The sequence below is a fragment of the Rhincodon typus genome, chromosome 35, assembly GCF_021869965.1.
Source record: "Rhincodon typus isolate 14 chromosome 35, sRhiTyp1.1, whole genome shotgun sequence".
In the NCBI taxonomy this organism is placed as follows: Eukaryota; Metazoa; Chordata; class Chondrichthyes; order Orectolobiformes; family Rhincodontidae; genus Rhincodon; species Rhincodon typus.
Window position 1 is genome coordinate 6,634,264 of NC_063366.1, and position 9,537 is coordinate 6,643,800.

Below are 9,537 nucleotides of genomic sequence, written 5' to 3' on the forward strand. Positions count from 1 at the left end.
TGGTGAGCGGGCGGGTAAGTGGAGCTGAGTCTCAAAAAGATCAACCATGATCTTATTAAATGGCGGGGCAGGCTCGAGGGGCCAGATGGCCTACTCCTGCTCCTAGTTCTTATGTTCTTATGTTATGTTCTTATGTTCTTATCTCTCACATGGTTGGGACTTAAATAAATGAAATTTACATCGCAGCAGAAAGTGAAAATATTCTAAAGTGGAAGATTATTTGCAATGATCTCTGTGTTTTCAGTAATTTTCTTCTTTCTCTCCCCATCACTATATCTAAGTGCATTCCACAATTCTGCTGTTGGAATTCACAGGAGCCTCTTTTGTATTTGGCCATGTTGCCTTGAAAGACTTGGGTGTTCCTACCCTGGTGCGGTTGGGCCTCGACAGCACAGACCTGCTGACAGTCTCCCGTCTCGATGCAGGCTCAACCTGCTTGGCTTGTGCTGCCACAGACCTTGAGATAACAGGCAAGCAGAGTTTGACAAGCTGGGCAATTCTGGAGTGAACTGGGAAGGAGCTTCTGGGTTGCCTGTATATTGTTCCTGATCCTTCAGGATGTCTGCTAACACCACTCTGTCACCCTTAGATGAAAGGCACTTGGAGTAAGGTACCTCGCTCTCTCTCACCTTACCATTGATGTCGAGCAGGTTTGGCTACAGCAATGGAGTGTAGGTCTGTGCATATAACCAGCCAACACTGGGTACATTGGACCTTGGTCGCCATGGTGGTTACCCAGTTTTCCACAGAGACAGAAAGACACACACATACACATGCCAATGCCAGTACAGCACCGATAATGTAGGGAAATCCCACACCCTTTGAACCAGCTGACAGAGTGCCACTCTCACAAACCTTCCTGATGTTCCTCTGCCCGGATCTGTGCAGTTTGACAAAGTCATTCATAGATATGTTTCTGCTTGAGCCTGGCCTCCAGCAGTGCTCAGAGTCAGATACATGGGCCATTTCTTGCAGATAACCAGCTTGCACTCATTGGGTCAAATTGCCTCTTTCTGTGCTGTAACTTCAGTATTAGGATATGTAGAGAGAAACTATCTCCAACGTGTCATGAAGACGTGTGATATCAACCATTATTACTATCGGCTGGATTCTCAGAAAAGATTGTTAAAGTAAAAAAGCTGCTTAAATTGGAAAGTAATGTTTCCCTGAAACCATGTGCTGACTCACATAAAATAGCTGCCAATTTGTGACATTATGCATCCTCATTAAAGGGTCTAATACGACCACAACAGAGAGAGTAAACCCTTCAGAAATGTGAAAGATTATATTTCCTGTGCTATAACAAAGCATTGAGACAAATGCCTGAAATTCAATAATTGAAAACCAGACTTTATAAACAGTCACATTCAACCATGAAACAGCCCTGAAACCATTCCTGCCCTCCTGTGAGAACCTCCGGGAGTGAAATTAGGAAAAACTTTCATGTCATGGTATGTGTTAGAAGTTTGAAATGCATTTCTGCAAAAAGCAATCAATATAAGCCTCATTTCTAATTTTAAAACTGAGGTTAATATTTTATGTTTAACATTAAGGTATACAGGGAGATGGGACAAATACGTGGCTAGATGCAAGGTCAGCCACAATCATAATGAATGGCTCAACAGGCTTAAGGGAGGTAAAATGGGCTTCCTCATCTTGTTATGTTCAACATTCGGATTCCTGGATCAGAGAGGAGCACCAGTGCTTCCAATTCTAATCACTGTCCAGTCATTCTCAGAGGTAAGTCTAAGTGTCTACATATCAAGTAATATAATGCTGTGATTCCTTCGTGTCTGTGTCATGTAAAAAATGCTCCCTTCAGTAACATCCCAAAGGCTGATGCCTCCTAATTTTCTGAACTTAGTAACAGGCAGCAGTTACAGAAGTGTGCAGAAGAGAACAGCAAACTCTCCAGAGGGTGAACACAATGTTGTGGGGTTTCTTACCTGGAGAGATGATCTGTTTCATTTACTTCCACGCTGTGTAGAGTAAAGGGCTATGTACTTCTCTCTTGGAAATGTCAGTATTTCTTCATCTTCACTGCTCTGTGAATCTTCCTCTTCATCATCTCCTTCCTCCTCATTGTCCAGGTACCTGTTTAAATGGAACTGTTATAGTCACGTGCTGCTGCATACAAACTGGGATCACAGAATAAATCCACGTGAAGATTCGGATTGGATACTTGCATTTCTTGCAACCTTTTTAGTTCCTGTAGAGCAGAGAAACAGAAATATGTTATTGTATTTGTGATGCTGGTTAGAATGTGCTCTATATACAAGTGGCACTCTCAAGTTAAATGTAAAGCAAGATAGAGGAAATTTTCTCAGGTTCCAGTAATGCAATATGACGTCAGTCACTATGGACCACCTCAACACCCCCACACTGTAACAGACACACTCAACAGGACTTCTATTGCTGAAGGGTCACTGATCAGATCCTTTTATTTCAAGTTCCTAAATGTTCACTGACCCAGAGGTTGCCTTTGCTCTGTGCAGCACTGAACTGCTGACAAGTATGGTACACCTTCTCAGGATCCCAAGAAGAGTTTCCACCTTTCCGTGTTTGAGTCTGGTTTCCACTGATCTTCCCCCTCCCCTGTCCACCTTCCCCACTGCCATCACCATTACCACCTTCTACTCTGAAGGATTTACGATTGCTGCCTCAATTCTCAATTTGATATTGATCCATCCCGTGTCTGCCTTCCCATTTCCTTCCCTGCAGTTATACTGCCAGCAGTGTGATGTACTGACAGTATGTGACAATATTCTCAATCCTAGATGTCCTCAGTTATGGAGTTTGAGCTCAATTATAAAGTACTATTTACAGCTTGTGGATTGGGTATAAAGGATCACCTTGAGAAAAGCGATTCCATCTTGCTGCTCGATGTCTACACGAAGCTTCCCTATCTTCTCGTCAAGTGACAGGACTTTCACTTCGATTTCTTTCAGATTTTCTTCCATCAGTCGCAGATCCTCCTGCTTTTGTCTCTTCAGCCCTTCCATTAAATGTTTCTCTTTCTGGTCAAGATATTGACGGATTTTAGCGAACTGGGTGGAGATGTCTTGTTCCAGCGACACAGAGAGTTCCTGAGATGGTGAGAGAAATCATTGAAACAGCAGATTGCTGAAGGTTCACTGTGTTTAAGGGGAACCAAAATCATACTCACATCCAGTTCTGAAATCTTTCCTTCCTGCTGTTGTTTTAATTCACTCTTACATTTCTTTTCCTCCTCCATGGAATCCAAGGATGCTTTTAGCTGGTCCTATAAATGCAATCAGATTTCACCATAATCCATTGCAATATCTGTTGTTATATTACAAAATGTGAGGGCAGGAGTGAAGAGAATATTACTCATTACATTTTTGGGAATCTTCTCTTTATAAAAGCAGAATGAAAAGTCTTCATTGAGACCAGGAATAGGTTCAAACCAATAACTGGTTGACCAATATACACCATTAACTATTATATAAAACAAATGAATGGATTGTATAGGTAAGACATAGTTAGTTATAACTAATTATATGCAGGTCGTGGGTGTTAAGTGGAGATTCACTTCAGCCTCTAAAGTAGGCACAGACTAAACTTTGAGCAACAAACACAGAGAATGCTGGAGAATTTCAGCAGATCTGGCAGCATTTGTGGAGACAGAAGCAGAGTTAACGTTTCAACTCTGGTATGACTCTTCTGCAGAACTGAAAGGGATTGAAATATTTTTCAATACTTTTGACAGAGGTGGAAGGGAAGAGAGGGGAATAAACAGGGTGGAGACCCAGCACAACAGCTCCTTTTTATTCATTCACGAGATGAGGGTGTCACTGACAAGGCCAGCATTTATTGCCCAGAGGGCAGTTAAGAGGCAGCCACATTGCTGTGGGTCTGGAGTCACATGTAGGCCAGACCAGAAAAGGATGGCAGTTTCCTTCCCTTAAAGTCATTAGTCAACCCCAGAGACAAAAGCAGGAGGATCTGCGACTGATGGAAGAAAATCTGAAAGAAATCGAAGTGGAAGTCGTGTCACTTGACGAGAAGATAGGGAAGCTTCGTGTAGACATCGAGCAGCAAGATGGAATCGCTTTTCTCAAGGTGGGTTTTTCCAACAATTGGCAATGGTTTCATGGTCATCATTGGGCTCTTATTTCCAGAATTTTATTGAATTCAAATTCCACTATCTGCCATGACAGGATTCAAACCCAGGTGCCCAGAACATTACCTGGGTCTTTAGATTGAAAGATCCAACAACAATACCACGAGGCTGTCACACCCCACTCTCTGTTTTCTATGACTAATCTAGTTCTGCATCCATCTTACCAGCTCACCACAGATCCCATGTGACTTCACCTTTTGTATCAGCCTGCCACGAGGGATCTTGTCAAAGGCCTTGCTAACAACTTCCACTGCCCTCATCAGTCACCTTTGTCATTTCCTCAAAAAACTCATTTAAGTTTGTGAGACCCGACCTCCCCCTCACAAATCCTATCACTAATAAGTCCAAATTTTTCCAAATGTGAGTACGTCCTGTACCTAAGAATCTTTATTTCCCCACCAATAATGTCAGACTCATTGGTCTGTAATTTCTCTAATAATCCCTGTTGCCCTTCTTAATCAAAAGAACAAAACTGGCTGTTGTCCAGTCCTCTGGGACCCTGCCTGTGAGTAAAGAGGATACAAAGATATTGTACAACATCCCAGCAATTTTCTCCTCCACCTCCCTCAGTATTCTGGGATAGGCCCCCTCAGGTCCTAGCGACTTGTCCACCTTAATACTTTTCAAAACACCCAACACCACCTCCTTTTTTATATTGACCTACCTTCCCCCATATACGTTCCCCAATATATTGCCATAGTTAGCCTTCCCCCAGTTTAGTTCTTTCACCTGAGAACTACTTTTATCCTTATCCATAAGTAACTTAAAACTTACAGAATTATGGTCACTGGTCTCAAAATGCTCCCCACTGAAACTTCAATAACCTGGCTGGACTCATTCCACAATACCAAGTCCAGTAAGGCCCTTCCCTCATTGGACTATTTACATATTGCTCCTGGCTGCACCTAACACATAACACTCAACCCCCACCCAAGCTGCTAGCAATAAGGCAATTCCCAATCAAAATCGGGGAAACCCTGTTGTTTTCACATTTTTCCATAATCTCTCCACATATCTGTTCCTCTATCACCCGCTGGCTATTGGGAGGCCTGTGGTGTGATAGCATTATCATGATTGCACCCTTCCTGCTCCTGACATCTGCCGATATGGCCTTTCTGGATGAGCCCTCCAGGGTGTCCTCCCTCAGTACAGCTGTGATATTCTCCCTAAACAGTAACACAACTACCCCAACTCCTTTACATCCCTCTCTATCACACGTGAAACATCTAAATCTCGACACGTAAAGCTGTTAGACTTGTCCTTCGCTCAACCAAATCTCTGTAATAGCTACAACCTCATAGTTATATGTATTAACCCAAGCTCTACTGCCTTACCTAGCATATCCGTCGCGTTAAAGCAAATACATTGAATACAGCGAATCAGAGGGCAGCTGAGAGTCATCACAGCAGAATTCTGGGAGACATCGGCACGGTCATCACGACTGTACAGCAGATCAGAGAACCTGATGTCAAGGTATGGTTAAACCTGAAACACTACATTGGTGTTTCCCATCCTCTTTCCACCTCTGACCGAAAAAAAGGGGCTTTGTGAGCAAGTTGACTGGCAAGGTAAAGGTGTACAAGGGAGCAACCATTAAGACAGTGGGCCAGTGTTAGATTGGAAGTGCTGAGGACTTTGCTCGAGAGGTTTCGGCAGGTAAGGTCTCTTTAACTCTACTTTCTTTCTGTCTAGATGGATGGCAGTTAGGGCAGTGGCATGCTCCTCTTGCAGGATGTGAGAGATCAGGGAGACTTCCGGTGTCCCTGGTGGCTACACCTGTGAGAAGTGCACCCAACTGCAACTCCTGACAGACCGCATTCGGGAACTGGATGTACTCAGGATCATCCAGGGTGCAGAGAACATCATTGACAACAGCTATGGTGAAGTGGTCACTCCTAAGGTGTAGGGTGCAAGTAGCTGGGTGACCACCAGAAGAGGTAAAGGGGGAAAGCAGATAGTGCAGAGTTCCCCTGTGGTCATTCCCCTCAATAACAGGTATACCGCTTTGGATATTGTTGGGGGAATGACCTTTCAGGGGCTAGCAGCAGCAGTCAGGTCAGTGGTGCTGTGACCGGCTCTGAGGCTCAGAGGGAAAGGATGCACAGACAGCGCGATACTGATAGGAGATTCAATTGTGAGGGAGACAGACAGGAGATTCTGTGGCCGCAGCAGAGACATCAGAATGGTGTGTTGCCTCCCGGGTGCCAGGGTCAAGGATGTCTCAGAGCAGTTGCAGAATATTCTGAAGGGTGAGGGTGAATAGCCAGAGGTCATTGTGCACATTGGTACAAATGACACAGGTGGGCAAAGGGATAGGCTCCTGCAAAATGAGTATGGGGAGTTAGGTAAGAATTTAAAAAGCAGGACCTGAAGGGACGTGATCTCTGGATTTCTCCCAGTGCCACGCACCAGTGAGGACAGAAATAGAAAGATAGGCCAGATAAATGTATGGCGGAGGAGCTGGTGTAGGGGCTAGCATTTTCAGTTCTTGAGTCACTGGAACTTCTTCTGGGGTAGAGGTGACCTGTACAAGAGGGACAGATTGCACTTGAACTGGAGGGGATCCAATATCCTTGCGGGGAGACTTGTTAATGTTACCTGGGAGAGTTTAATCTAGTTTGACTAGGGGATGGGACTCTGAATAAGAGAGGTGCCATTGAGAATCCAGGAGAAAATAGCCATCAGATATCCAGGGGCACAGTAAAGGAAAGGAAGAGACTTCTGGTTTAAATTGCATTTAAATTGCCTGACTGGTAAGGCAGATGAGCTCAATGAGCTCAATGGATTGGCTCTGGGTACAGGGATATTATAGCCATAACAGAAACAAGGCTGAGAGAAGGGCAGGACTGGCAGCTCAATGGTCCAGGATACAGAAACTACAGGTGTGACAGAAGTACAAGTAAGCGAGGAGGGGAGTTGTCTTTTTGATAAGGGAGGACATAACAACAGTGCTTAGAGAGGATATTGTTAAAGAGTCATCAAATGAGACCACATGGTTAGAACTTAGAAACAAGAAGGGGATGGTCACCCTGTTCGGACTGTAATATAGACCCCCAAACTGCCAATGGGTACTAGAGGAGCAGATGTGTAGAAAGATTGGAGATACCTGTTGGAATAATAGAGTGGTATTGGTTGGAGATTTTAATTTCCCCTCTATTGACTGGGCCACCCAGAGTGTAAAAGGCCTGGATGGCGTGGAATTTGTCAAATGTGTCCAAGAAGGTTTCCTAAATCAATATATAGAGGGCTCTACTGGGGAGGGTGCAACACTGGACCTCTTCTTAGGAAACGAAGTCGGGCAAGTGACTGTCGGACAGCACTTTGGGTCCAGTGACCAGAACACTCTCCTAGTTTTAACATAGTTATGGACAAAGATAGGACAAGTCCACAGGTTAAGGCGTTAAACTGAGCAGAGCCAATTTTGGGGCCATTAGGCAGGATCTAGCAGCCGTTGATTGGGTGAGTATGTTTGAAGGAAAATGAATAATGGGAAAATGGGAGGCTTTTAAAAGTGTTAAATAAAGAGTCCAGGGACAGTATGTCCAGTCAGGAAAAAGAAGCAGGCATACATTGGGCTTAAGCTATCGGTCTCAAGTGAATCCCTAGATGACTATACAATGTTTAGGAACACACAAGACGGAAATCAGAAGATCAAAAGGGAGTCTGAGATGGATCTGGCAGATAAGGTTAAATATAATCCCAAGAGGTTGTACAGCTATATTAAGAGTAAAAGGGTAGCTAGGGAGAGAAAAGATCCCCTTAAAGATCAGTATGGCCACCTATGTGTGGAGCCACCGGTGATGGGGGAGACTTTTTTAATGAATATTTCACCTCAGTGTTTACTGAGGAGAGAATCATGGATGCTAAGGAAATAAGGGAAATAAATGGGATGTTTTGGACCGCATACACATTACCAGAGAGGAGGTGTTACCAGCCTTAAAGCGCATTAAGGTCAATAAATCCCCTGGGTCTGATTAAGTCCATCCTCAGATGTTGTGGGAGGCTAGGGAAGAAATTGCAGAGGCTCTTGCAGAGATTTTTGCTCCATCTTTAGTCACTAGTGAAGTTCCAGAAGACTGGAAGGTGGCTAATGTTGTTCCATTGTTTAAGAAGGGTAGCAAAGACAAGCCAGGGAACTACAGGCCAGTGAGCCTGACATCCATGCTAGGCAAGTTATTAGAGAGGATACTGAAGGACAGGATCAACCAACATTTGGATAGCCAATGTCTGATTAGGGATAGTCAGCATGGATTTGTGCATGGGAAGTCATGTCTGACAAATCTTTTAGAGTTTTTCAAAGAGGTAACCAAGCTGATGGATGAGGGTAGAGCAAGTGAATGTTGTCTATATGGACTTTAGTAAGGCCTTTGACAAGGTCCCACACAGCAGGCTAGTCATGAAAGTTAGGTCCCATGGGATCCTGGGAGAGCTAGCTAATTGGATTCAAAATTGGCTTGATGGTAGGAAGCAGAGGGTAATGGTTGAGGGTTGTTTCTCGGACGGAGATCTGTGAGTAGTGGTGTGCCACAGGGGTCGGTGCTGGGACCTTTGTTATTTGTTATTTACATAAATGATCTGGATGTGAATGTACAAAGCATGATTAGTAAGTTTGCGGATGATACAAAATTAGGAGGTATCGTTGATAGAGAAGAAGGTTATCAAAACTTACAGAGGGATCTTGATCAGATGGGGAAGTTGACTGAGGATTGGCAAATGCAATTCAATACAGATAAGTGTGAGGTGTTGCACTTTGGAAAGTCAAACCAAGGTAGGACTTATACAGGAAGTGGTAAGGTCCTGAGGACTGTTGTGGAACAGGCAGACCTAGGGGTACAAGTAATAGTTTCTTGAAAGCGGCATCACAGGTGGACAGGGTGGTGAAGAAGGCATTCAGCATGCTGGCCTTCATCGGTCAAGGTACTGAGTATAGGAGTTGGGTCATTATGTTACAGTTGTAGAAGTCGTTGGTGAGGCCAAACTTGGAGTACAGTTTTGGTCACCTTGTTATAGGGAACACATAGTCACACCGGAAAGTGTGCAAAGAAGATTTACAAGGATGTTACCAGGACTAATAGACCTGGGTTATAGGGAGAGTTTGGCCATGAAAGGACTTTATTCCTTGGAACATAGGAGAATGAGGTGTAACCTTATTGAGGTGTATAAAATTATGAGGGGCATAGATAGGATGAATGCAGATAGCGAGATAACTAGGTGTAGAGCTGGATGATCACAGCAGGCCAAGCAGCATCAGAGGAGCAGGAAAGCTGACGTTTCGGGCCTAGACCCTTCTTCAGAAATGGGGGAGGGGAAGATGGATAAAGGAGAAGATAGGTGGAGAGCAGACAGACAGGTCAAAGAGGCGGGGGTGGAGCCAGTAAAAGTGAGTGTAGGTG

At 44.2% G+C, this 9,537-nt stretch overlaps 1 pseudogene; it reads right to left on the reverse strand.

Annotated features, from left to right (window-relative positions):
* LOC125487030 overlaps window positions 1-9,537 on the reverse strand; it is a 17,106-nt pseudogene that overhangs the window by 4,792 nt on the left and 2,777 nt on the right.